The sequence below is a fragment of the Euprymna scolopes genome, chromosome 10 (genome assembly GCF_053919585.1).
Source record: "Euprymna scolopes isolate OS-2025 chromosome 10, ASM5391958v1, whole genome shotgun sequence".
NCBI lineage: Eukaryota > Metazoa > Mollusca > Cephalopoda > Sepiida > Sepiolidae > Euprymna > Euprymna scolopes.
Window position 1 is genome coordinate 142,497,025 of NC_136491.1, and position 6,000 is coordinate 142,503,024.

A 6,000-nucleotide genomic window follows, 5' to 3' on the forward strand; every position below is an offset into this window, starting at 1 on the left:
TGTTTTTTTCAAGTTAATTTCGATTTTACCACTTGTTTGGATCCGGACGGGTACTATCACGCTGTGTGAAAGTGGACCTGGGGGTAATGGCAACTAAGGGGTGGCTCGACACCCCCCCAAAGCCCGGATATAGTTTAAGGTCATATCCATGATATATACTTTTTTAAAATAAAGGTGTTTTACTTCTAAAGATTTATTATGTAAATAAAACACATTTTTTAATTACATTTTCACCCCAGACAAGGCACATTGCCACTTTGGTGTATGGGGGCTACTATCAGGGGCAACAACTATGGGGGACTATGTAGGGATTTGGGAAGCAATATGTCGGATCAAGTAATACTTGAACTTCTGCACGGCAGTACAGTTGGGGAAGCAGGTTTAGCCTAGCGGTTCTGGGGAAGAAACTACTGGAGTAGAAATACCTTTTGCATTCAGGTATCTCTAAAGTGTGGGGGTTGGATATAGCAGCCTGTCAGGTTTGTCGAGGGTGTTCACGTCGTGGGGGCACAAGTGCTTGCAGTTCGTTAGAGCATTCAGCATTAAAATCCTTTTAGAGGGATGCAACATTTTGTCGATGGAATAGAGACTGAAGCTGAGATGTCAGTTCAGGGCCTAACAGATTTGCGACTCTCTTTTGAACCTTGGCTAGGAGCGAGAGACTAGTAGCAAATGCACAACCCCAAATGTGTCAGCAATACTCCATACATGGGGAATGGTGGGCTTATATAGGTACAGTATACTTTCGGATTTCGGGTATTAGTAGTTTTCTAGCACGGCCAAGAAAGCCCAACTTCCTTGCAGCGGCCCTGGCAATGCCTTCAATGTAATTTTTCCCACTCATTTTTCCTGTGAACGTTAGGCCGAGGAGTTTGAAATATGTACTCTCAGATATAGAGTCGTTACCCATCGCTATAGGTGGTAGAGAAGGTTACTTGTAATTATTCAATGAAACTAGTTTAATCTTGGAGGCATTGAACGTGGCCATCCATTTTTGTCCTCATTCCACTACAGATTGGAGGTCATCCTCTAGTGTTTCTGCCATTTCTTTAGATATGTGTGCATTTGTTTTCCTATCATGCCTGTCATAGAGTGTGGTGTCATCAGCATACATACCAATATCAGAGGCACTTTTGTCGGGGAGGTCATTTATGAATATCAGAAAAAACAGAGGTCCAGGGATATACCCTTGGGGAACTCCCGTATTTATATCATATTGTTTAGATGTACGACCGTCGAGGACAACCTGGATGTTTCTCTTATTTAAGAAGGATTTAATTATATTCTATCAGTGATACCGATGCATCTAATTTTCTTGAGGAGACCTTCATGCCATACCCTGTGGAAAGCCTTAGATATATCTAAAGCTACCGCTCTGCCCTCTCCCGCTTTTTTCAGTGAATGGTATATACGTTCAGAGATTACAGTTAGGATGCCTGCTGTGGAACGGGCTTGTCTAAATTCATATTGTTGGTCAGTCAGAAGTTTAGCATCTGTACGGTGAGGAACGAGAGCATGGTTAATTAAGGTCTCAAATATTTTGACAAAAAGTAGGAGGAGCTTAATGGGGCGATAATTTACTGGGTCAGTTCTTTCGCCAGAATTCTTGAATACTGGTACCACAGAAGCAGTTTACCATCAGCTCGGAAAGCAAACTTCATAAAGGCATTTGTTGTAGAGTTTGGAAAGAACTGGAGCTACTTCGGCTGAGTATTTTTTAATAGCACAGCTCAGATGAGATCGAGTCCACATGCTTTATAGTGTGAAGGTTTTTTATGGCAGCATGCACCTTAGCAGGGGTGATTTTCAGATTGTCTAGCATGGTGTCTGTCCGTATAGGAGACTCAGGTACGGGCCCAGTGTGGAGTTAGATGCAAACCGACTGGCAAGCATGTTAGCCTTCTCGGTTGCTGAGCAAACAACCTCGTGATTGTTGGTTAGTGGGGGAATTCTTGATTGCCCATTATTTACCACACTGTTGTAGATTTTCCAGAAGTCACGTGTTCCTAGATTTTGTGCTTTGGTGCGGTTTTTAGTGGTTTCAGTAAATTCTCTCTTAGCTGTCGCTATTTTTTTCTTAACGTTACTTCTAGCTTCTATATATTTACGAGACACGAATCTTTGATATCAATTATTTACATGTGTCTTCCCTGCTATTTGTATTTTCTTCGATATAACGCCTCATAGTTAATAGGTTTCAAGCCAGATTGGCATCATCGAAAATCGATTCTGATACTCAGGAGGGTCTTTCTCTTATGATCAATTAACTTCACTCTTCAAAACCGGAATAAACGCCATGATTTCTATTCTATTTTGTCATAAGATAAAAACATTATACAAAAAGAATACGAAATAGAAAACGAGAAAGAAATTGAAGAAGCAATTTAAGACGAATAAAAAGAAGAAATAGAAAAATGGTTTTCTATTCAATATTTTCTTTTTTTTTTTTTACACAGTGATCACCACTTATCAAGGCCCGGAAGCCACTCAGGGATAAGGGTTATTGTAAGTACATCACGTTAGTGAGGAGATTTTATGAAGTGTTTAATTAGGGGGGCGGTTCATTAGGAATTTGTTAAGATCAGACTTGAAGACATCCAAGTTGTAGTCCGGAGGGAAGCAGGCAGACGGAACAGAGTTCCACAGGCGTGCAGTTCTAAGAAAGAAGCTTTGCTCATGAAATCCGCGTTTTGATTTAGGCACAGATATAGAGTGGGGGAAATTTTTCACAGTGGATTCAGCTAGACGGGTGTTTTTCGTGAAAGATTGGCGAGGGGGGCCAGGGATTGGAGTTCAGACGAGCACCTGCCATGAAAATAACGATAAAACAAGGATAGGCTCGCAACGTCCCTTCTGTGGGAGAGGGGTTGCAGGGTAGAGAAAAGGGCATCCCCCACTAAACCACGAAGTCTATTTTGTACGCTGTCAAGGCATGATAGGCTGTTTTTGGCAGCTCCTGCCCAGATATGGCAACAGTATTCCATCCTTGGCCGTACTTGGCTTTTATATAGATAGAGAATTGCATCAGTAGTAAGATATCTTCTGGAGCGGTAGAAGGATCCCACCATCTTTCCTGCGACCTTGGCAACAGACTTGATGTACGTGTTCCATTTCAGATCAGGAGTAAAGGTCAAACCCAGAAGCTTGTCAAAACACGGGGCCTCACCCAGACGAGAGCCATCCATCACAATTGATGCCAGCTGGGGATCAGAGCGTTGATGATGTAAGGGTAGGAGTTTGATTTTGGATGCATTAAAGGTAACTAGCCACATCTTCCCCCACTGAACCACGCGCTCGAGATCAGAGGAGAGAGAATCCGAGAGAACTTCGTCATTTACAGCCTTTGATGTGTTGCCGTAGATGGTCGTGTCATCAGCATAGATGTCAACGAATGATTTAAGTATGTGTTTAGGGAGGTCATTGATGTAGACTAGGAAGAGAGTTGGGTCCAGGATTGACCCCTGAGGGACTCCAGCATTTATATTGCAGGCCTCCGATTTTTGTCCATCTACCACTACTCTTATGAGCCTATCAGAGAGAAATGATTTAATGATTGAGAAAACATTTCCAGTTATACCGTAGCTGGAAATCTTGTGAAGTAGACCCTTATGCCATAAGGCACACTTTTTATTCGGCCACAATAATAAAAAAAATATTTGAAAGATTAAAAACAATTCTTAAAACTAGTTTATTCTTGGGGAGTCTTATTGCCACCAAAATTCTAGTGAACGATAATTGTAGATACCAACGAAAAATCAATTGTAAAGGCTGTTGCCATAACGGAAATTAATCTGCAACGATTTTCGAATAAGGTATACAATGCTGGAAATTTAAGATGACTTGTAGTCACTCAGAGTCAATGACACACCACAGGTTGTTTTCAAAGACGAATCTTCGAAGTTAGCTTATGTCTAATTTCATATTGAATTAATAAGTATAAGAAGAAAAAAAATCGTTAAATGTAAAAAAAAAAAATGACAAAAAATGAACAGGAAAACAATTATAGAACTTGGTAAGGCAAAGCGTGTAAAAAGATAAATGGAAAGAAATAGTAAAATAAAAATACAACGTGTGTACGATCGGCGAAATCAAGAGAATAAATGGAGAAGATGAAGGAAATAGGAAATAAATAACAGAACTTTATATCTAAAAATAAATCTAAAATAAATAAAGTATACTACAAATGAAGTAGGAATAAATAAATAGACGAAAAGGTACAACAAGAAAAATGCAATTTGATGATTTCACTGTTTCCTACCGCAATGTCGCCCGTCTTCCACGAGAAAGCAATCATCAGGAAAGGTGACAATTTGATTTGAATTCTATTGGAAACACTTTGATCAACAGTGAGACGGTTTGTCGATGGGTTGGTAATACTGTCTGTCACGAATAAATTTTGGATAGCATTTTCTGGATTAAACTTCTCAGATTGTAAGCCAAATTTAATGTGTTTTTTTTTACATGGTAGTCACCACTTATCAAGCTCCGGAAGCCATTCGGGGATAAGATTTATTGCGTGTACAGTAATAAATGGGATAATATCGTAGTAATCGTTAGTAATGGAGATTTGATAAAATTTCTTACTTAAAAGGGCGTTTTATCAGGAATTTGTTTATGTGGGACTTGGAAACATCAAAGTTATAGTCAGGTGGGAAACAGGCAAACGGGAGAGAGTTCCACAGGCGTGCACTTCTAAGAAAGAAGCTTTGTTCATGGAATCTACGTTTTGATTTAGGCACAGAAAAAGAATGGGGAAAATTATTAACAGTGGTTTCAGCTAGAAAACGGGTGTTTTTTTGTGAACGATTGACGATGGGGACCAAAAATTGGTGCTCAGACGAGCACTTGCCATGGAAATAACGATAAAACAAAGACAGGCTCGTAACGTATCTTCTGTGTGAGAGAGGTTGCAGGGAAGAGAAAAGGGTATCCCCTCACAAAGCCACGAAGTCTATTTTGTACTCTGTCAAGGCAGGAACGGCTGTATTTAGCAGCTTCTGCTCAGATTTATCAGAAGTACTTCATCCTTGGACGTACTTGCTCTTTATATTGGATATATGGCCTGGTTTTTTTCAATTATTTGTTTCTTTTATATATTTTCCACAGAAATGGCAATATTTTTGGACATTGTGAAAGGAAAATTGACATGGGACATAGAAGCTTCACTTACAACATTTCACTTGTCTATATTAACAATGCAACGACTTGAATCAAAGTGTTCATAATAGTTGTAGTTACACTGAAATAAGTGAAAAAAATAGAGGAGCTTTCAGGTCATAGTTTCGGAATTAATTCACCGAGGAGTATAGTTTTCAAATAAAAATCTATTTCGTTCCAATGTTTGGCACTGAAGAGTCAGCTTTGAGCAAACTTTAAAATTGCTGCCGACCATCAGTAAAATGGAGTAGAATAACATTCCTCAGGAATTTAGCCAATCGGCACAGCCATATTAAAATGTGCAAGTACATTCTCTATTTTGTAGTCGTTAACAGTGATTTTTGTGTTTCAGTGTTTTACTTCTTTGTTTTATTACATTTTCACCCCAAACAAAGCAAATTGCCATTTTGGTGTAGGGGGCTACTATCAGGGGCAACAACTACTGGAGTACTATGTAGAGATTTGGGCAGCAAGATGTCGGTTCACGTTACACTTGAACTTCTGCACGTCAATACAGTTGAGGAAGCAGGGGCCTGGAATGGAATTCCAAAGTCTAGCGTTTCTGGGGAAGAAACTGCTGGAGTAGAAAGGTATTTTACATCTAGGAATCTCTTCAGTGTGGGGTGGGGTTAAGCAGCCCGTCTGGTTTGTCGAGGGTGCTCACGTCGTGGGGGCACAAGTGATTGCAGTTCGTCAGAGCACTCACCACTAAAATGCTTGTAAACATGCAGAGGGATGCAACATTTCGTCGATGGAACAGAGACTGAAGCTTAGATGCCAGGTCAGGGCCAATAAGGTTTGCGACTCTCTTTTGAACCTTGTCAAGGAGCGAGAGACTAGTAG